Source organism: Ursus arctos, unplaced genomic scaffold (assembly GCF_023065955.2).
Source record: "Ursus arctos isolate Adak ecotype North America unplaced genomic scaffold, UrsArc2.0 scaffold_12, whole genome shotgun sequence".
Classification (NCBI taxonomy): domain Eukaryota; kingdom Metazoa; phylum Chordata; class Mammalia; order Carnivora; family Ursidae; genus Ursus; species Ursus arctos.
The window spans coordinates 28,560,182-28,583,061 of NW_026622786.1; the positions used below are offsets into that span (position 1 = coordinate 28,560,182).

The 22,880-nt window shown below is 44.4% G+C and overlaps 1 long non-coding RNA gene across 1 annotated transcript; it reads left to right on the top strand.

The window, feature by feature from the left end:
- Positions 1 to 700: 700 nt before the first annotated feature.
- On the top strand, positions 701 to 13,946 carry LOC113254390 (uncharacterized). The gene is made up of 6 exons (XR_008958779.1): positions 701 to 978; positions 1,455 to 1,604; positions 2,317 to 2,385; positions 10,126 to 10,424; positions 11,708 to 12,009; positions 12,763 to 13,946. It is a non-coding gene; the product is annotated as an uncharacterized LOC113254390 (long non-coding RNA).
- The last annotated feature ends 8,934 nt before the right edge of the window (positions 13,947 to 22,880 follow it).

Consider the following 22,880-nt stretch of genomic DNA (forward strand, 5'->3'; position numbering starts at 1 on the left):
TTCCCCTGCGCCCCCTCATACTCTGTCTCACTCTCTCTCAAATAAATAAAATATTTTTTAAAAAAAGAAAGAAAGAAAAAGAAAGACTCTGTGGGGGAGTTTGTTTTAACTGTGGTTTAACTGTGGTCCCAAACACTGCACAAAGAAATTCGGATTCAGCAGGTCAGGGAGTGGACCCAGGAACCTGCATTTTAATAATCACTCCCTGTGCTGGGTGAGTTTGTTGAGAGGATGACTGGGCAACACTTTCCTAAATACAGCTGTAGGAGATGTAGAGCCATAGAGGGGTGGCGTGATCAGATCTGTTTCAGAAAAGTCACTCTGGCAGAAAGTACCCCATCCATGCTCACTCAGCAAAGCCCCCTAATCCTCTGATAATCCCCCAGTAACCTCCTGCTGCCCATGGGTTGTAGAGCTCGGAGCTGGCTCTGAAAGAGACAGACTCCCGACAAGAGAGGCCGCTGGGAGGGTCATGCCTGAGTACTCCTGGACTGTTTTCCTTGTGACATCTGTAGCCCCAAAAGCCAGGCAACGAGGAGTGCTGGCTGTGAAAACAGGAAAGCCTTGGGCCCCACATCCACTGAGGTATTTCTAGGTTCTAGAGAATGCAGGCTCTGCTGGGGGCTGGGGCCTGGAGTAAGTCCAGGTCTGATTTCCTCAGTGCTCCAGGAGCTCTGGACAGGACAGGGCCTGTGCTCACTTGGTTAACAAAGGCCCAGGGGAAATTTGGGTGCAGGCCAGGTCAGCTATTTACCTGAAATGCCAATTATATCATTTCAGAGAATGGAACCCACCCTGATTCGTGTAGCCTCGTTTCCTGCAGCCAGTGGTGATGAACACATTGATAAATATTTTGTGGTGGCTACAACAATGACATTCCAACCAAGAGCCTGCCCACTCGCTCCTTGGAACTGCCTGATGGATGGAGCCGGATTTCTGCACAAACTGCCTTCTCATTATCTGGTGATTCTGAGCCTGGTAAGAAACCCAAGCTGACTGATGCTGGCTGACAGCACAGAGGGCTGGGTAATGCTCCCATTACCTCGGTGCTCACCGCCCCCGCGCACCCCGGGATGAACCTTCGGAACCCAGCACCAGTCCCATCCTCCCTGCCTCTCCCTCGGCAAAGCTGCAGCTCCCCCAGAGTTGCACAATGCTGTAGTGAGTAACATTTCCTTTCATATTCTACCATCTCAGAGGGCAAGAACCATACGTCTCAGGCTTCTTTTTTCTGACTCCCTGCACCAAGAGCAGCCGCTCAGAGGAACAGGTCTGAAACAACCACGAGGCCTCTGTCTGGGCCCGTGTTCAGCCCCTGAGCCAACGTCCTGACAGCTCAGCTCTGCAGCCACCTAGTCACCAGCCTCTAGACCAAGACATCTGTTACCTGAACACTCCCTAGATTTTTTTAATTTTTTTTTTCTTTATGCTTAACTGGATTGCCCCATCACTAGCTGAATCCTGACTGGCATTTGCTGAGACTAAACCTCATTGACATTCTGGTGGAACACCATTGAGGATCTAGAGAAGAAAATGGAAAAATAATCACCTTCAGTTGCTTTAAAAAGGCAGCGGGAGATGATTCCATTTATAGCAGCTGCAAGGTAACTAACTCAAATATTTTGGCTTTCTGTGTCAACTTGTCTGTCAGTTTCTAGGCCATAAACATTTAAATATCATTTGCGTGTGATCTAATGATGTTCGTGAGTGTGTTCTCAATACCTAAAAAAATCTAAGAAACATCAACCTGCTATCATCAATCAAAGGTAAGTTTCACTAACGGTATCAAAAATATTTATCATTAACAATGAGTCTATAAAGAGTCAAGCGTTCGTAACCAACTTTCAATACCAAATAGATAGAGATGGCTATCAAAGATACTATTCTACTCTAAAGAACTAAAAGAATAATGTCATTACAGTTCATTAACATGTGAGTAGTTGAGTGGTTGACCTTAGTGGGACCTGGTCAAGAACCCTATGTCTTGGTACAGAGGCCAAGAAGTCAACACAATCCAGTGATGAACGTCTCTCTGCTGTCTGTGATGTCTGGGGACAGGGGTTTGTGACTCACCCAAATGGCGGTCACTGTCACCACCCACTGTGATCAGGAATAAAGACACCTGAAACCTCGAGAGAACTTTAAGATTTGGGATTCAGGAATTTGTTTATTCTAATTAAAATAAACCTTTAAGTAGTCTTCAGAATGCAGTCTTTAAATGCAGTCTTTTATAGATAGCTATTTTGTCAAAAATAAGGACATGTATGTCAGATTCTTTCACTTACACAAAATTCATTCCATGTCATTTAATTCTAGATATTATTATCCCAACTTTTATTAAGAGGATTGACCTGAGGCTCAGAGAGACTCAAGATCATATAACTGGTAAGTCGCAGAGTTGGGATTCACCCAGATCTGTCTGCCCAATTTCCATATTCTTTCTGCTACTCTTTCTATTACACCACACCTATGATACCTAGGTTTCCTCCTTTATCCAGAAGACACAGTTGTTTCTCGGTCTTATGGTCAAGAGTTTCCACCTGGTGTAGACCAAAATTACAAAGAAAAACTCTACATATTGGTCATATGTGTCCTACTGGTCTAGGATAACCCTAGCATATTTATACCAGTGCCATTAAGGGCAGAACCAAAGGTCAGGGGGCCCCACTGCCACACCTGTATCCTTCCCACGTGCCCTCAGCACAGGGACACTACTAGGAAGCACAGGACAAGCTTTCAGACACCAATGACATAAGTGAGTTTCAGGAGATCAATGTTTACTCGTGTACACAAAGAGCTGTGTTGCCCTTCGTCTTACAGCCATATAAAAGGCTTTATATGCACCTGGCTGCTTCCTCTCAGAGACTATATTACCAGACAGGTTGGGCTGAGTCCTTCCCATTTCAAATTGTCCCTCCACTTATAAATTCCAATTGCCCCAGACTGTAATAATTGTATGGCAAAGGCTGTGACTCCCTAACCACCCCACCCCATGGCAGACAGAGCAGGCTAAAGAGACATAAGAGGAATGACGGGCACACGAACATTTGTCAAGTTCCCATCATGAGCCAAAGGTTTCAAAATAATCCTGTGAAGTAGTTATTCTTGCCCTGCTTTTTAGAGGAGGCCACCCAAACTCTGGGAGATTGAATTATCTATCAGGCTCATAGAGCTAATGAGAGGCAAAGCTAAGATTTGAACTTAAGTCTGTCTCTCTTAACACCCATAGGTTTAGAGGACTGTGTTCAGGGCTGTGATTTGTTGCATATGGGGCAAGCTGAAGAATCACTGTAGACCACCAGGACTGTGTTTCAGAGGGGGCCAGGAGTCTCCTGCCCACGATGTCTCTCCGTACCCCAGGGGGATGGGGGGGAATGAGTTATGAGTTGCTCTGAGCCCCTAAGATCATTGATGTCTCCTAGCTAACCTCATCAGTGAGGATACCTTATTCTCTTTCTTTCTTTCTTTCTTTCTTTTTTTTTTTTAAGATGGAGAGAGAGCAAGAGAGGGAATTGGGGGGCAGAGAGAGAGAGGGAGAATCTTAAGCAGGCTCCACATCCAGTGTGGAGCCCAACATGGGGCTCAATCTCATGACCCTGACATGATAACCTGAGCTGAAATCAAGAGTTGGATGCTTAACTCACTGAGCTATCCAGGCGACCCTACGTTATTCTATTTCATTTAATGGTTGTGTCTTTAATGGTTTTGAAGTTACCTCATTTCATTTCATTTAATGTAATTTACTCTTCCTCACATTGTGATGAAGGTATTCTTATTCATAACATACATCTTTCTGACCATAGCTAAATTTATGCTGAGGTGGTGACTAGTGGTAGGGCCCTACATAGCTTCAGGATGGGGGCTGGTCACCAGGGGGAGGAGAGATTAGATCTGGGGAGGGGAGAATGGCTGAAAATCAAGTTCAATCACTAATTGCCATGATTTCATCAAGCATGCTTATATAATGAAACTCCATATAAAAACTCTAAACAAGAGAGTTTGGAGAGCTTCTAATTGTTAAATATAATCACATGCTGGGAGCATGGTGTGCTCTTATTCCAGCAGGAAAAAAACTCCTACACTGGAGACCTTTCTGGACCTCATCCTATATACCTCTTCAGCTGGTCCAGATACATTCTTTACAATAAACTGCGATACCAAGTTCCTGTGATAAATTCCTGAGTTCTGTGTGTTGTTCTAGCAAATTATCAAACTTGAGGGCATGGGAGGATCATGGGAGCCCCCAGTTTTGTAGTCACCTGGGAAGAAATGCTGGTAGCCTGGAGACCCCGTTTGTAGTTGACATCTGAAGGGGGGGGCAGTCTTGTGAGACTGAGCTCTTAACCCGTGAGGTCTACACTAACTTTGAACAGTCAGTGTCGAAATTGAGTTGAACTGTTGGACACCCAGTTGGTATTGGAGAATTGGGTGTTGATGGAAAATGACACACTTATGCTCCTAGAAAAGTACCTGGCACATAATAGGCACTCAATAAATATTTGCTGAATAGATGGATGGAAGGAATGTCATCTCCCCTACTCAGAACTGCCATTAGTGTTCTCCTCTTTTGGCCATCACCTTCTTGGGCATCTGTACATCCTTCCTAATGGCTCTCTGACAATCTGACAAGTAAATATTTTTGAGGCCCCAGCAAGTGCCAGGTTCAAAGAGGTACCATCATTGATGAAGTTAGCCGAGAGTCATCGAGGATCTTAGGATCTTAGAGCCGCTCAGAACTCATAGTTACTTGCCCACTCCCCGCCCAGGGAAGGGCTGGACCTTGTGGGCGGGAGAGTCCCGGCCCCCTCTAAAGTGTAGTCCACAGGCAACAAAATGAACACATCCAAACTTCTGAAGCCTGGACTAACATCACACAGAAAATACTGGCTCTAAAGACACAAAGTTTGAGAGTCATTCTCAGCGGGAAGCAGATGGAGCCACAAGCTGGCCAAGAGCAAAATCCTCTTTGTTTTCAGCAAACAAGCCTCTCCTACACAGGGCATCCAAGAGCTAGCGAAGTCTCTTGGTCTATCTCTTTTATCTTTCAGCTTCTGCACCCAACTTTTTGGGGGATTTTAAAGATTTTATTTATTTATTTATGAGCGAGAGCACGAGAGGAGGGAGAAGCAGAGAGGGGGAGAGACAGAGAATCTGTAGCCGACTCTGTTCTGAGCATGGAGCCTGATGCAGGGCTCGATCTCTCAACCGTGAGATCGTGACCTTAACCAAAACCAGGAGCTGGATGCTTAACTGACTGAGCCACCCAGGTGCCCCTGGGGAATTTTTAAGAAATTCCACTTACCACACAACATTCACAAGAACAATTTCCAGATAGGTGAAAGTGTTTAACTTAAATATATAACTCCTACATTACTAGAAAAGAATATTATTATAGTCTTGTGGTGGAAGAATCCTTAACACAGAGGTAAAAAAGGAAAAATTAGGTAGATCAGACTAAATAAATTGTGAACCTTCTTAAGGACAAAGGATAAGACTAACAATGTTAAAGATAAACTGATACAAATATTCTCAATGTAGATTAATAGTGATCATACATAAAGGCTAATAACATGCAATACTGATAACACAGAAAGAGATGCTGCAAATTAATATAAACCCTTTGAAGACAAAGAACAAGAAAGAAGAGACTTTTCTTTGTGAGGGGGGCCAGGGGCCAAAAAAAGGGTAAGGAACAGTAAAAAAGAAGAACACCTCCCCTTCCACTTGATGCCCAGACCAACTTTGAGGCCCTTACTGGAGGCATTAGCAGCAGAAATTGATGGGACCATTCGGGAAAGATGTCGAGACTCGGGATCGAAGAAGAGCAGCTTTGGGACCCCCAATGACAAAGGGTGGTTGGCATGTGGTGAGCAGATGGTCTTCTCCCCATATCTGCTTGAAGCTCAGTGTCCTAAGTCTGCCAACCAAGGACTGGAAACTTTGGAAACATGCAACCCATGACAGGGACTTTGGTGTTCAGCTTCTGTGAATTTCTTCAAGCTTCTCTGAGCAGTGGATACACAAGAAACAGAGAAATTGCTACATGGAGGGACAATTGACAGGTTTATGGACCCAGGTGAGGCACCCTTTTGGGGACTTCCAAAAAGAACTGGAGGACAGTTTAAGGGGCCAGAGAGCCTATTTTTGCATGGGATCCTACAATAGAAACTATCTGGAGATATAGATATATATACATAAACACACACACACATTCTTTTTAAAGTCTGGAAGGATAATGGTTTTCTTAGGGAAATGGGATTATAAGACGAAGCAGGAAATTCCACTTTCTATTGTATACACTTATGGGATGTTTAATTTTTTGTAAGGAACATATATTACTTTTGTAATAGTAAGATAAAGAAGACAGTCCCATTTAGAAAAACAAACAAACAAGCAATACACTGGACACAGCCCTCGGCTTTCCAGTGCGCTGGTGACAGACGGCACGAGCCTGCAACCACGCCACCGACTGTGTTGCAGCCTGTGGCAGGGAATAAAGCACAGGGCAGCGGGATTCACGGCAGCTTCCATACCCCAGTGTCTGCAACTGAACCATGTCCAAGGGCAAAAGCTGGTTTGGTGGCCAGCGTGGAGTGGCAGGGTTAGTTATTATCCCTGGCGTAGAGGCCCTGACTTGTTCTGCCTCCATAGTTTAAAAAAAACAAAAAACCACCTTCTTTTGTGGGCAGTCCCCATAGGGTCCAAAGGGTTCGTCTCTCGCACACGCTTAGGCTGCAAGCAAGAGATGGAATCCAGGTCCCACACGCTGCTGCTCTCATGAGAATGTGAGACGTCTTCATCAAGATTCACGAGTCATGGACCCTGACTTCCTCTCCAGCCTATCTCTCCCCTCTTCCAGCTCCTGCTCCAGGCAGTAAACTAAGTGCTGCCCCCAAACCGTCACCTCTCTAACCTGGAGCCCCTCACCTGCCCCTTCACTCCATCTTCCATTCCCAGCTGCACTATTACCCCCTTGCAGAGAGTCCTCCCAGCAGCCCCCCACTTGTGCGATCCCATCAGCTGTGCTCCTGGAACACCCTGGGTCATCCCCGGAAACATTACCACTCTGCAGAATGGTTACTTGATGACATGCCCATGGCTCCCACCAGCCCGGTAGCTGTTGTCCTGGCAAGGGCGATAGACTCACCACAGTAACCTCCAGGTCTGGGCGTCAGGCTCCATAAACATGTGCTGAATGAGTAACCTGCTGGCCCAGCCTGACCTTCCAGACAGCCTCAAGGCAGGCGCCACCGTGCTCTCACCGGCTCATCCGTAAGCTCCTCGGACTCGCCCAGGGGGAGACGGTGGCAAGACTCCAACAAGTAAGCGCACTTCCTAAGGCATCTCGCCTGGAAGAGAAACTGCAACACCAAGAGGGAGTTATGCACCCACAGAGGTGATGGCACTGCGGACCTTCTCCCCAAAGTTCTCCCTGTGTCAGTTTACCAGGAACAAAGAGGAGTTACAGGGCCCTGGCCAGGCAGAGGAAAACATGTACCAAGGGACTGGAGCTGGGATTCTGACTCCACCCCACAGCACTGTAACTTCGGGCAAATCCCTTCACCTCTCTGACCTGTCCCCAGGCCTGTGAAATAAAGGGCTGGGTCAGGTGCTGGCTAAAATCCTGGGAGGAGAGGTAGGAGAGAAGCTGACCGACCCAAAAAGCACATCAGTTGGGCTCCAACCAACTTTGACCTCAGCCCCGGATACAGCCCAACTCAAATCCTCATCCCTAAAACCAACCACCCTACAGTCGACATTTATGGTCTGGGCCACCGGGCAAAAATCCCACCAAGGCCCTGCAGCGGCTGCTTTTTACAAACAAGCAAATCTAGACCAGACGGGTACCTTTCCTTTAAGAGGAAGGACACATGCCCCCTCGCACCCCATTCCCCACAGTACAAATTGTGCTCGGACCTTATTCCTACCAAAACCAGGCAATTACCAGCCCCACAGTGCTGGGCTGGGTTACCAGCCTGAGCCTCCCTCCGCGAGACACCTCTGGAGGCAAATTCACGCCGCCTTTCCAAGGCACTGGGGTTGGGAAGCTGCTGACCGCATTATAAAGAAGAGGGGAACACATCTATTCCCACGGATTTCCCCAAGCTGGGGGGCAGGGAGGAAGGAGAGTGTATGCTGATGTTCTTCCTCTGTCCTACCAAATGCACCACTTGGGTGTTGATCGGACGCGAGTTCAAGTCCTGATTCTGCCACTCTCTACTTACTTAACTTTGGGTCAGTTGCCAGCCTCTCTGCATCTGTTTCGCATCTGTGGAGTCGGGGTATAACGCCCACCCGGAAGGCCTGTCTGCACAGGCCGTTGCAAGCATTAAATGAAATGCCTGTCAAACATCCAGCTCAGGGCCTGCCAGGCGCACATAAGTGCTTAGCAAACGCTAGCAGCCTGGAAATGTCTGGCACGGAGCAAGGGGGCTTAAGTTTCTAAAAGAATTTCCCCCATGAATCATGGTCAGGACCAAATCCTGATCCCACAGCCCGGAATTCAGGGCCTGTCCTGCCCCCTCCCTTCCTGCCCCCTGGTTGCAGCTACTTGTGATTACACAACTGAGCTCAGAATTGTGACAATGAAACCCCCCTGCAGAGACCGGCTGCTGCTGACCACAGCCGCAGGCCCCCAAGCTCAGGAGTCCTCACCGCTCAGATCTGCCCCAGGCGGCACAGCCCTGAGATCAGGCCGCCCAATTTCAAGTTACTGACTTGGAGCCTGTGGTGCCTCTGCCCCAGTGAGCTTTCGCTTACTCACAGCGGAACCTTCAGAATAGTTACTTTTTAACCTCCTGAAAAGTCCCTGCAGCCTGCTTTGTGGGGGAGCGGTGAGTACCCGGAAGTTAGGAACACCTTCGGGGTGCGTGATAACGAATGGCCCTTGGACAGAGAGGTGAGTCCTCAGGCGCCTCTGCCAGCTCTGGGCCAATAAATCTTTTTGTTTTGTTTGGGTTGGCCTCAGTTTCCTATATTTAAATAAAACCAAAGGATCAAGATGGGGGCGGGCAATAGGGCGAATAAAGACTAACGCCCCACAGGTCAGTGAGGGTCCTCAGCCAAACCCTCCTTGGCTTGGTTAATATATAAGCCAGTGATTAAGCTGCTCTAGCACATTCTATTCTGTAGCTCAGAAGGGACCCTCCTCATTGCAAGGGACATGGACATTGGATTAGTAGCTTCAGTCCCTATCCAACTTCCCTGTCTCTGTGTCTGCTCTGTGTGGTAGGTGACAGGACCACCCCCGACCCCACAGTCACTTCTGGGACACCTCCAAGATCAGAAAGGATCCAGCGGCCAAAAGAAGTCTCTAGGGCCCTGCTGAACCAAGTTGGCCCATGAGGGCATGGTGTATGCCTGGCAGTACGCCAACCACTTTCCATGTATCTCCTCAGTTAGTCCTCATAACGCCATACTGTGGAACTGTTATTAGTGTGAAGGCTCAGAGAAACCGGCAGAAGGCCTGCTCAAGAAACCGGCAGAAATAATCTTAAACCCCTCAACCTGATGCAGGAGGGTATCCTATAACACTGCCTTTACCATTTTACTACAAATTACAAATGATGTAGTCTTTCCAAAAATTAGGTACTCAGTGAGCAGTGGAGTTATTTGGGAAGGCTTGGAAAAGGGGGAGGATTTGGAGGGCCCCAGGGGAAGGAGAAGAAGCAAGCACCCCCATGTTGGGAAGGAGCCCTACATGTGCAGGAAGCAGGGATAAGACCAAGCACAGACTTTTCTACAGCAAAGTTGGATCTAATCTATAAGTTAAAGGCTACCTGAACGTGTATGAATGAGGGCTATCAAAACACCTGTTAATTTGAGCAGCTCTTATAAATGCCTCGCCCTGGCACCCAGGATGAGAGAGCTGTGGAGCAGGCATGTGTCTTCCCAAGCAGTTCTCCTCAGCCAGCCTCTGCTGACATTCCGTTCCCTCCACAGATGCGCTGCAAAGTGGGGTGGCTCATGAGAGCTTCCTGTGCATAAGCTCTTTAGACTCAAAATCCTTTTTCAAAAAAGTTCCTCTTTCTTTGCTCTTTGGACATTCCACTGTTTAGATGGTTCTGCAAGTTTAATTTCTTCAATTTTTGGCTTTGACAGAAAGTTTGCTTTTGTTTTTAACAGACTTCTACGAATCAAACTCTTCATATTTCTCTTAAATTGAGGTCATCTGGGTGACAAGTTCAAGATTCAGAACATGTTCCAGGTTGTCCTGACACAACCAGAGAGGACTGTCACTACGTGACTGAGCCCCCAGCTCCCTGTGGGGAAATGTTGAGCCCATGCAGTCAGCCTCTACCTCCCACATAGCGTGAGTCCCTCCCTCCTCAGGCCCTCAGTCCGAGGTCTATGCCTCTCCTGAAGTCTCTGCCTCTGACCTCATGTATCTCTGTGACCAGACCACATGCATGGAGTTTCTGGAGGTGAGTGTCATGCTTCAACCACTCTTCCAACAAGTATGCCTTATTCCCTCTAGGGCAAGGAAATTGCTGGGCCCTGGAATACAGCTGTGAGCAGACTGTCTTGGTATTATTGGAAAGGCATCTTACTTAGGAGTATAGACTCTGGAGCTAGACTGCCTGGATCAGAATCCCAGCTTTCCCCCATGCTAAGGATGTGACCCTGGGAAAGTCACCTGCGTCTTTTAGTTTTCTCATGTATACAGTGGTGATGACAACAGTACCTACCTCAGAGCAATGAGAGAGTTAAGTGAATTCATATTTATGTGGATTCATGTGTAAGTGAATTCACTGCAGACACGTGGGTGGCTCAGTCGGTTACACATCTGCCTTCAGCTCGGGTCATGATCCCAGGGTCCTGGAATCAAAACCCACGTTGGGCTCCATGCTCAACAGGGAGTCTGCTTCTCTCTCTCCCGCTGCTTCTTCCCCTGCTTGTGCTCGCTGGTGCACTCTAATAAACAAATAAAATCTTTTTTAAAATGGTTAAAAAACTAAGTGAATTCCCTGTGTTCATGATTAGTAGCCAGTGAGTCCTATGTAGACGTTATTACGACAGAGCGTAGTGCTAATGAAACAAACCTATACAATAACATGTAAGGGCTCTCTACAGCAAGGGTCAGGACAAGATGCTTTAGGAGCACACGAGAGGGATGCAGAACCCAGACAGGAGGGCTTCCCAAAAGATGTCACACTTTAAGCAGAGACTAAAAGAATCAGATAACCTCAATAGTGAGGGGATGTGAGGACAGGGAGAAGAGCGCTCCAGAGTGAGGGAAAAGCATGGATGAAGGCATGGAGGCAAAAATCCATGCTTTCATTGGCAAGTTTGCTTCATTTAAAGAAATAAACTGTAAGTCAGTCACTAAATGACCGTTATTACACATTTGTAATGTGTCTTAACCATCAAGGTACCAACAGCAAAGAATTCAGACTCAGATGAGGAAGAGCAAGTCTGAACTGAATTTGTCTTTGAAGGTTATGCTAGTGAGGTCAGCATGGCTCACGAGGTTCTCTTTATTTTCAATAGGAAACAGACATTTGTGGACCTCACAATTCTGGGTTAATTGGATCATTTCTTGGCAGATTTCTGATCATAGCAGAGTCTTGGTTTTTGCTCCCCACCTCTGTCCCCAGCACAGCACCTTGCATGGGGTAGTTACACAACAAATGCCTTTTTTTCTTTTATACCCAAATGCGCTGAATTTTAGTTTGTATTCTAATTTTTTTTTAACAATGCTTTTTAGATGGCGAATGTTACGAAGAATTTTGCCAATGCCCAGTGCTTCTCTTCCTACTCAAGTCACAGGAGGCGAGTTCGGGCCAGCCTCTGATCTCTTGGAGCAGCAGGCTGATCTCCAAGATGATCTCACTGCAGAGCTGTGTTTTATAATCAGGAACAACTCTCAGCATGAACTGACAGCGAAGGTTAGAAAGACAATAAAAATACAAACAAGCCATGATTGTACAAGTCAAGTCAGTTCAGAGAACCAGCTGGACCTATGATTAGATTTTAAGAAAACTATAGGAGGACAAACCTTCCCAGTAGGTAAGAATCCTTCTCAGAAGGCCCGCAGTCTTGTCTTGTCTTGTCTTTTCTTTTCTTTTCTTTTTTTTATTTTTAAAATTTACTTATTTCCTTATTTGAGAGAGAGAAAGGGGGGAGGGGCAGAGGGAGAAGGAGAGAGAGAATCTCAAGCTGACTCCACTGAGCATGGAGTCTGTTGCAGAGCTCGATCTCATGACCACGAGATCATGACCTGAGCTGAAATCAAGAGTCAGATGCTTAAACAACTGAGCCACCTAGGCACCCCTTCTTTTTTTATTTTTTTTAAGATTTATTTATTTATTTGAGGGGGAGGGGCAGAGGAAGAAGGAGAATCCTCAAGGAGACCCCCCACTAAGCACTGAGCCCGATGTGGGGCTTGATCCCAGGACCCTGAGATCATGACCTGAACCAAAATCAGGAACCAGCTGCTTAACCCACCGAGTCACCCAGGCGCCCCCTGCAAAGCCTTTTTCTTATGAACAAATAAGAATTTGTAGTTCCTGAGATAATAAACAAAGAAAAAGGATTTTAAAATTCATCTAACCCACGGATTTTCAAACAGGTTTTGCCTGAGGGAACCCTTTGTTCAAACTAGATATTACCAACATGTGTAAACAAATAAAACACACCAAGACAGAGCTGCTCTGGTGAAAGGCAGGATCCAGGCCCCAGTTCTAGCTGTGGCCTCGCTACCCTTGAGCACTTCTAAAACCACTCATTGTATTCTAACCCACTGCCCTGTCATTTTTTCAGAAGAAAAGCCTGAGGCTGAGAAGAAAATATTTGACTTGTCCTAGGTCACACAGCTAGTTGCTAGCAGAGCCAAGATAAATTCCTATGTCTACTGCTCCAAATACAGTGACCCTTCCACGACAGCACGCAGATGGCAGGGGAGAGCAGATGAGTTCACTGGGAGCAGCAAAGATGGCCCAGAAGGCAAGACACCTGCGCAGTGTTTCCAAGGGTGAGTTTGTCACCAGGCTGACAGGATAGGGGAGGCTTCTCATTCAGAGTACAGAAACAGGTTTTATTTATTTACTTTATTTTATTTTAAAGATTTTATTTATTTATTTGACAGAGAGAGACCACAACCAGGGGGAGCGGCAGGCAGAGGGAGAGGGAGAAGAAGGCTTCCTGCTGAGCAGGGAGCCCCGTGCGGGGCTCGATCCGAGGACTCTGGGATCATGACCTGAGCCGAATGAAGGCAGACGCTTAACTGACTGAGCCATCCAGGCGCCCCTAGAAACAGGTTTTAAATGGAGGCAAAAGATGCCCGTTTGCTGTTGAGAAAGATCACCAAGGTGGCACTGTGGAGAGCCACAGCACGAGGGGGCTTCTGCACAGGATGAACAGAGGGGACCAAAAACAGGGATGGCAAACAGGGGTGGTTTTCACAAAGAAAATCAGCATGAGGGTAGGAGCCATAGAGGAGGACCCAAGGGCTCCCCTGGTTTTCATGGGCCCTGGGGAAACTTCTAGAAAGTGGTGGACCAAGTGAGATACAGAACAGTTTAGGAGGGAAAACAGGGAGCCAGCTTTAACTGCCAAGAGTTGGAGGTGCCAGTCGGCCCTCCAAGGGATGGTGTCCAGCCAGGAGACGGGTGTAGGAATCATACGATGCGGCACACAGCACAGGGCTCTAATTTCTAAAGGACGGATCACTTGCCTCTTTCCCCTTGTGTGTACAGAGCTTGTTTTAGCCCCCTCTCCAAGGGCTTTTAATAACTAGAATTTACTGAAATTGTGTGTTAGGTGTTTTCTTTTTCCCTAAGCTATCTACCAGAATCCAAACCCTATCAACTTGTACCACAAGTTGGCTGGAGAATGCAGCCAGCCACACCCCAGAGAAACCGCTTCTTCCGTTACATCGAAATTAGCAAGCACATTTATTTGAAGCAATAATAAAAACACACAACACTGAAAAGTGTAGAGTGTCCAATTTCGCTTTGTCCCATTCTTTTATGGAATAAAATTATCACCATGTTGCAAGCAAGAAAAGTAAGATATAAAGAAGGTAAATATATAGTGGCCTGAACCAGGGAATCCTGCAATTACTCTGAACTGGATTAAGTAACACCATTACTCATTCTGTCGTGTCCTCACCAAGTAACCTACTGCATTCAAATGGTCTGAAACGCCAGAGGATGGGAGAGATTAGGACAGAAGAGTGTAAGAAATAGCACCTCAGCTCCAGGAGCTAATAATTGATCGGCAAATACAAAAATGAGAATTGAAGAACATACGTGACAAAGGTTAATAGAAATTAAATGTCACAGAAGTTCAGAAGTAGGAAATGGGAAGTTTGGGGGTGGGGTTGAGATCTTATTTTTAAGTCGTCTCTAAATCCAATGTGGGGTTTGAATTTACAACCCGGAGATTAAGAGTCACCTGCTCAACCAGCTCAGCTAGTCAGGCACAAACGCCCCCCCCCCCCCAAAGTTTAGCCAGAGTAATGAGGAACCGGTCCATCGAGAAGAGATTCCATGGAAACTTAGTGTGAAAGGAGGAGCTGGGTTCAAGTGGCAAATAAAAGGGAGTGCAGCTAGGGTGGAGGGGAGAACAGACTAGGTGTTGCAGGACACAGAGAAGACAGTCTGGTTGGAACAGGGTTCCCATGGGGGACTGACCTGGGACAGGACTGGAGGGGGTCTGAGGGCCTTAACCCTTTTGGACATTATCACGGAGGTCATAGGCAATCCCGGAACCAGCTTGGAGCGGAAAAGGCACGCGGCCTCGGAGGAGGCTGCTAACCGGTCCTACCCGCGGGGAAGAAAAGAAAGGGGCCACGGGCAGAGTGGCGCAGCACAGAGGCCAGGCTGGCTTCACGAAGAAGAGGCGTGTGAGATGGCTGGAGGTGGGGCTTCTTTGGATGTTGAGATGGGAGAGCCAAGTCGGGAGGCTGCAAACGTGCACAGAGTCCAGCCGCCTTCGAGGTAGGGTGCACGTAGGAGTCAAAGGTGCGGGGCCCGTAGAGAATTTGGATTTGCCCAACAGGCAGTGAGACTCCCTGGAAGTGGGTGGTGAGAGGATTTACTGCATCTGAATCGGTGTGTGTGAGCCACCCTGGTAATGGGGGCCCCACTGCCGCCCCCAGCGGTGGTCGGGCGGTTCAGCTCGGTAGTCAGGAGGATGGTAAGAAGGGCCAAGACAGACCCGGGAGAGGCACCTTGCTGGCTCGCTGGGAAGAGCGTGGGACTCTGGATTTCGCAGTGGTGCGTTCACTCCCCACCTTGTGTGTAGATATTACTAAAGAAATAATGAATGAACAAGCTTTAAAAAACAAAAAACAAACAAAACAGACAGACCAGGGAACGCTACTGAGGTTGGGCAGAAGGAGTGGAAGGAGCTGGACACCAGGCAGTGCTTGCCTAAATCAGAGTGTGGATACCAGGAGGAATGGGAAGGAGGGTTGTGGGGGACATCTGAGGGCCTGACCTGAAAGTCTGAATGTGTTGTGGGAGAGGAGGTTTGGAGGTTTTGAACAAACACCCTCACAGACCTTCTGCTTCTGTGAACTATGAACCATTCCAGAATAATATAATGTTTATGTCCATCTATGCCACCCAGCCTTTCCAAGGACAGTTGACCCTTGAGTAACACGGGGTTGAACTGCGGGTCCGCTCATATGCGGGGGGGGGGGGAGGGTTCAATAAATACAGTATAGTACTGTAAATGTATTTTCTCTTACGATATTCTTCATAACACTTTCTCTTCTCTACTCACCTTAAGTAAGAATACAGTATATAATGCACAGAACATACGAAATATGTGTTAATTAACTGCTTATATTATTGGTTAGGCTTCTGGCCAACAGACTACTAGTAGTTCAGTTTTGGGGACGCCAATGGTTATATGTGGATTTTCAACTTTGTGGGGGGTCAGCACCCCTAACTCCCCTGGTGTTCCAAGGTCAACTGTATAAGGATCCACTACTCTGGCTATTTTAAAAATCCTCTCTGAAAAAATGCTTGAAAGCTACTCTGAGTGCAGTAAGAATTTCTAAGATCATTCCTAAATTGTGAGACATCTTTACAGAAAAAGTAAGTAAAACATTGGTGTGGCTTGAATTATTGTAAGGTGAACCCCTGTGTAACCTCCCTCAGGTCAGAAAGTAAAATGTCCACAGCATTCCAGAAGCCAGTGGTGTGCACGAGAGCTCTCCATTCACAACCTTGCCCTCACTCTCCGAAGTGACCACTGTCCTGAATTTTGTGACGACCGCTTCTTTTCTTTACTTCCTACTTTTGATACGTACGTATGGATCCTCAAATGGTATGGCATAGTTTTTTTTTTTTTAAGATTTTATTTATTTATTTGACAGAGAGAGAGACAGCCAGCGAGAGAGGAAACACAAGCAGGGGGAGTGGGAGAGGGAGAAGCAGGCTCCCAGCAGAGGAGCCCGATGCGGGGCTCGATCCCAGGATCCTGGGATCATGCCCTGAGCCAAAGGCAGACGCTTAACGACTGAGCCACCCAGGCGCCCCATGGTATGGCATAGTTTTATCAATATAAGTGAACTCACACTATGAGATTAAAATAAATGAAATAAAGTAACATGATCGTGTGCCACTGGATGGGAGACAGATAAATAGAAGAGAATTCAAAGACTAGAAACAAACCCAAGAAACAAACCCAAGTTTATGAATTAGATGATACCTATTTTATATACTGTATCCAAAAAAAATCCGAACGAATTAAGATTTTGTGTAGAAATTGTAGCAGTGAAAGTACTAGGAGAAAATAGAAAGAGATATTTATGTTACCTTGTGGTACAAAGGCCTTTCTAAGCATAACACCAAAGGCTGAAGCCTTAAAGGAAAAGAATGTCAGATTTGTTTATAAAGAAACAAAAAGCTTCCATAAATCAATAAACACCGCAACCAAAACTAGCAAGAAAATGCCAAACAGGGGAAATTATATGTGACACAAGACTAACAAAGCAATTAGGTCCTAGTTCTTACAAATCAGTAAGAAAATAATACAGTAGAAAAGTGGCTAGGGCATTGCATCAGTTAGCTTCTGCCACCAAAATCAATCATAAATAGGCCCAGAATTCACTGGCAAAAAACAACATTTATTCTCACTTCTGTTGTGTAGCTCACTAAAGTTGTTTGGGTACTGGATGTAGCTGGGCCTGTCACAGGCTGCAGGTTGGATCGGGTCTGTTCCACGTGTTTCTTATCCTTTTGGCCAGGAGGCTGGCCACGGCGTGTTCTTCTCACAGTGATGGCAGAAGACCAACAGAGCACTCCCCACCACGCAATCACATTTTAGACCTTTAGTCACATACCTTCCACCAACATTGTATGAGCAAGTCACATGCCAAAGCCTAACCTTAGTGGGGTGTAGAAACAGACTCCACCGCTCGGTGGAGGGAGAGCAATCAATATCTGCTGAGTGATCCAAACCGTGCCAGTGCCGCAGACTGAATGCTGTGTCCTCTCCAGATTCATATGTATCCTAACCCCCCAGGTGATGGTATTAGCAGGCAGGGCCTTTGGAAGGTGATAAGTCATGAGAGGGAAGTTCTCATGAATGAGATGGATTAATGCCCTTATAAAAGAGATCCCAGAGAGTTCCTCACTCCTTCTGTCCCCTGAGGACATTGAGAAGAGGGCATCTGTGAGCCAGGAAGCAGATCCTCACCAGACACTGAAATGCTAGTGCCTTGGTCTTGGACTTTCAGCCTCCAGATCTGTGAGAGATAAATTTCTGTTGTTTATAAGCCCCCCCAGCCTATGGTAATTTGTTACAGCAGCCTGATTGGCCTAAGACAGCAGGTATCAATAAGGGACATTAACAGGATACAGAATTATGTGATAAAAGCAAGAATTAAGAAACCTTTTGAAATTGGAGATGATGAAAGAAATGATACTAACCAGTGTTGTCAAGAATATATAGTAAATTTTATGTTGTGTATGTATTACCACAAAAAACAAAAACAAAACTAAGAGTTAAGCAAAGGCTTGGCTACAAAGATAATCATCAATATAACAAAAAAAAAGTCTTCACAATATGAGATTGTTTAAATCAATTATGCCTTCTCCATAAAATAGAATATTATACTATTCCATCACTAAAAATATATAGATGAATATTAACATAAAAAGACTTGCAATATAGTAAATACAAATAGATTACAAAACAGTTCAAAAGTATGTTTTGTTTTAAAAATAAATATGTACAAAAAATAAGTATATATATTATATATGTGCAGAAAAATGTCTAGACAGAGATATATCTTAGTACAATGGTGATTTCTGGAGGATAGGATATGGACTTTATTCTCTATTTGTATATTTTTTCTATAATAAATAGGCATTAATTTTGTCATAAGAAAAAATGATGGTTTAGAAATGTTAATGATGCTTAAAAGTAGGTTTTCAAAAAAGATTTACTTACTAATTTTATATAAAGAGAGCACGTAGGGCAGAGGAAGAGAGAGCCCCAAGCAGAGTCTGAGATGAGCACAGAGCTGGACGCAGGGCTCCACTCGGCACTCGATCTCATGACCCTGAGATCACTACCAGAGCCAAAATCAAGAGTCAGCCACTTAATTGACTGCACCACCTACGTAACCCTGCTTAAAAATAGTTTTAATAACATGGGGAAATGTCTTCTATGATATTAAGTTTTTTTTTTAATAAAGGAAGATAGTTGTTGACAGTATGAATGGATGTCAGGTAAAAAAAAATGTATTTAAAAAAACAAAGTAGGTACCTTTGAGTACTATGATTTTTCTTCTTTCTACTTTTCTGCATAGCCCAAATGTTCTGCAATGAAATTACATCCTTTTTATAACTAAAAAAAAAATAAAGAAAAACACTGGCAAAATGATTTGAATTCCTTAACAAATTGAATTGTCTCTGTGGTCAGTTGTCAAAATACATATAGAAGACCAGTGGTTCTCAAATTGCAGGGACCCTAGCAGGTGTATGGAAAACTAAGACAATCCTAACAGTATAATGTGAATACAAATCGCTCAACACAATATCTTCTAATAAGGACCAATTTCTCATTATATCTCTAAGTACTATAATACTGTTCCCTTTTTTATCTCTAATTTTCAACCCTTATGATAATAAACCTTTGTTTTCTCAGTTGCCAGTTACTCAGAAAAGTCCTTCTTTTGGGGAAGTGGCCAGTCCTTGGGAAATAGCATCATTCCAACCCGTTCCTTTACTTCACAAACGAGATTCTGACAATACCTGCCCGAGCTCCCTCTGCTGCCTGCTGCTGAGGCCCCGGCTCCTGCTCCTGTTCCCCAGGCCCCAGAATCCCCAGCAGCTCCGGGCGTTCTCCAGCTCCTTCAGTTTTTCAATGGTAATTCTTCATTTAATGGTAACTCTTTTATTCTGACTGTGGTCTGTGCTCACCTTGGGATGGGGTCATTGTCTGGGACAGTTCAGACAGAATCTAGGCGACCACATTCAGCCAGGCGCTGGCAGCTTAGACTTGACCCTCAAGCCCACGGGTCCCCAGATTTACATCCCGCAACTTAACGAAAGCCCGGAGGTGGCTCAACACTACTAGTCAGATTTTAAATATAGCTTGTACAGAATTAGCAAGTATTAGTAAGTTTTGAATACATTTGAAGGTAATTTCTTTCATCATCTAGTATTTCCTCAGGGATTTTGGAGGAATCTTTGAGGAAGGCAGCCAGCATACCATAGATCATATGAAATAATATATAGAAATAACTAAAACTAGGGGGCGCCTGGGTGGTGCAGTCGTTAAGCATCTGCCTTCAGCTCAGGGCGGGATCCCGGCGTTCTGGGATCGAGCCCCACATGGGGCTTCTCCGCTGGGGGCCTGCTTCTTCCTCTCCCACTCCCCTGCTATGTTCCCTCTCTCACTGGCTGTCTCTCTCTGTCAAATAAATAAATAAAATCTTTTTAAAAAAAAAAGAAATAACTAAAACTAGAAACCAGTAAGTATGGTTTCCTTGCCAGAAGATTTTAGAATTCTTGTCCTAATCGTCTTGTGTTGTCTCAGTACATTATGCAAATATATGTATGTCCCTATGATTATCACCATTTATTAAGCTATATATGCCACACATCATGCTAAGAATTTTACATATATTATCTCATTTACATAACAACTGTATGAATTGAGTGCTAGTGTTAGCCCAAATTTCTGGATGAGGAAACTGAGGCTTAGAGAGAACAAAAAACTTACTCAAACCTCTGCTGTGGCCCAGTGTTGGAGCCAGGGTTTGAACCGAGCTTATCTGATGCAACGTTCTTGCTCTCCTAACAATTCTACTAGAATGTTTCTGTGGCTAGCTGTTGTCTATCATTCATCTATCTATGAGTATAATCCTCAAAATGCACATCAGAATTAGGAGTTTTCCCCATTTTTAATCTTCCTAGAACTTTGCTATCATATTTTTATATAAAAATATATTTAAAGTATGTGTGTCATACTTATGGATGCTCTTCCGAGTACACAATTTCGAACTAAAGTTGGCACTTTGCCCAAATGTGTAAACTCTTATATCAATGGACACTTAAAAATTATAGAATGATGTTTATCAGAGATGAGAAAAAAAATTTATTTTACATTTTCAATGTAGTAATACAATTCAAATGTGATTATAAGAACTGAAATGGTATCAGCCAGGGTTCACCTGTGGGAACAGAAACCACTCTATTTTAAGCAGAAGCTATTTCATACACGGAGTCGGGCGTTCACAAAGCTGAAGGTTGGACAAACGAGCTCTGCACTGGGCCTCTAGGAATGACTCTGAGATCAATGCTGCTAAACGAAGTGTCCTGCTAGGAGAGCTCATCCTGTGTCATAATAAGAAGGGTGAGCCATCAGGAGATTGCCATTGAATCTGCTGATTTGGAGAGAGTATTACTCTTGCTTTGATCCAAGGATCAGTAAGTGGCTGAAACTGCCTCCTGACACCTGTAAACCTGGGGATAGGACATCAGAGCGTGGCTGTCACAAAACTCAACAGCTGAAGATGCAGGAAGGTGCTCTCCAGCACACTTCCACCTTCGAAATCTAAAACTAGCACATGGAATTGACGTAACCTGATTTTTACCTAGAAGGAGAGCTATAAGGGATGCTGAGAATTACAGTGTTTAGCTTCCAGGCTCTGTCGTACAGGAAGGCACCCTAGAAGGAATTTGGGGATTGAGTGCCAACCGAAGATTTCTACCACAGAGCACATTATGAAATAGTGTGGCATGGAGTTCCTACAGCAGTGAGGCAGACTACAGTCTGTGTCCCACGGGCAGACCACCACCTCAGTAACTGAACAGCAGCCTCTAGCCCTTCACGGAATGGTGTCTAACACCCCGACTGGAATTGCTACAGAAACAGGAACCAAGAGAGAGGAACCTTGTCTTATGAATTTTTTTAAACGTCTAAATTACCTCTTGCTAAAAGCTTGTTCGTCTCCAGGGGTTACATACTGGCAACAGCTGTCTTGATGAAACAAGTTTTATGGCAAAAAAAAATTGACAAGAATTAGCAATGTCCTTGTGTGTGTCAACAGAGACTGGAAAATAATTCAGTATAATAACACGAGAAAAATGCTTATGATACAATATTAACTTTAAAGGCATGCAAAATCACAGAGTATGATCACATTGTATCATAAATAATGAAATCTTACCAGTAATCAAAGAATAACAAGATACACTTACCCATCGGCTTGGCGAAAATTGAAGAGACTGATAATGTCTAGTGTTAGTGATTGTGGGAGGAAATAGGTAGTCTTATGCAATTTAGATTGGAGTGTAAATTGGTTCAGCAATAGCTATTAAATGTGCACACCTTCAAGATAGTAATATGTAACATGTAGTTATTGGAGAAAAATGTTCCCCCATGTACAAATAGGCAAGTACAAAGAATGTGTATGGCCACAGTGTTTATCCTAGCAAAAGCCTGAAAGCAACCTACCTGGCCATCAGATACAGAGAATAAATAAATTCTAGATATTCATGTAATAGAGTATTAGGTTGTTTTTAATATGGATGAGATAGACATCTATGTACTATATTTTCTGTTATGGAGAATAATATAATAATTATTATTAAATTTAAAATCGATTGCATAAAATATTAAACCAAAATTTGAGAACTTAAATCCATTTTGCATCATTAAGAATAAGATGCACCAGGTGATCTCTTAATAAGATAAAATGAATTCTAATTCTCACATTTTATTTATTCTTGTATAAAGTGAAAACAAACTATGAATAAAAATGTGATCACTTCCTGTAACAATTAATTCATCCATGAGACCATTTTGGCTATTTGCTTTAAATTTAAACATTTACAGCTTATAAGCTCCTGTTGGGCTTCCAACAGTTCATTATGATTTTTTAAATTGTTCTGTGATCAAATATGTTGAGGAAACTAGGGTGCAGTATATTATAAGCCAGTTGAGGAGAGTGGGTCTCAAAGGGGAGCATGGACAGTAGTATCAGATTTTGGAAAGGTCAAAGAAAATGAAAAAAAGAGCAGTGGATGTTAGTGACTTTTATATTTACAAGAATTTTAAAGCACATAAAACCAAAGTCACACTATTCTCAAAGATGGAAATGTCAGCAATATTTACTCCTCCTCTATAGAAGAGATTCCTTCAAAATAACTATATATAATAAAGTCCTGATTTTTCATTTTTTTGTTTTTGTCACCAAATAAATTTAGAAGATTAAGTTTGCCTTTCTTAAAACTATGGTGCTATGACAACAGTATCAGTAAGTACAATATATAGTTTTACAAAAGCTGTACAGGCATAAAAAGCATATAAATCATGCACACACACATACAAGAATTAAAATCACCTCAATAAATTGTAGCATGCAAGAGTAAGGAGTTCGAAGATAAGGGATCTAGGTTTTGATTGGG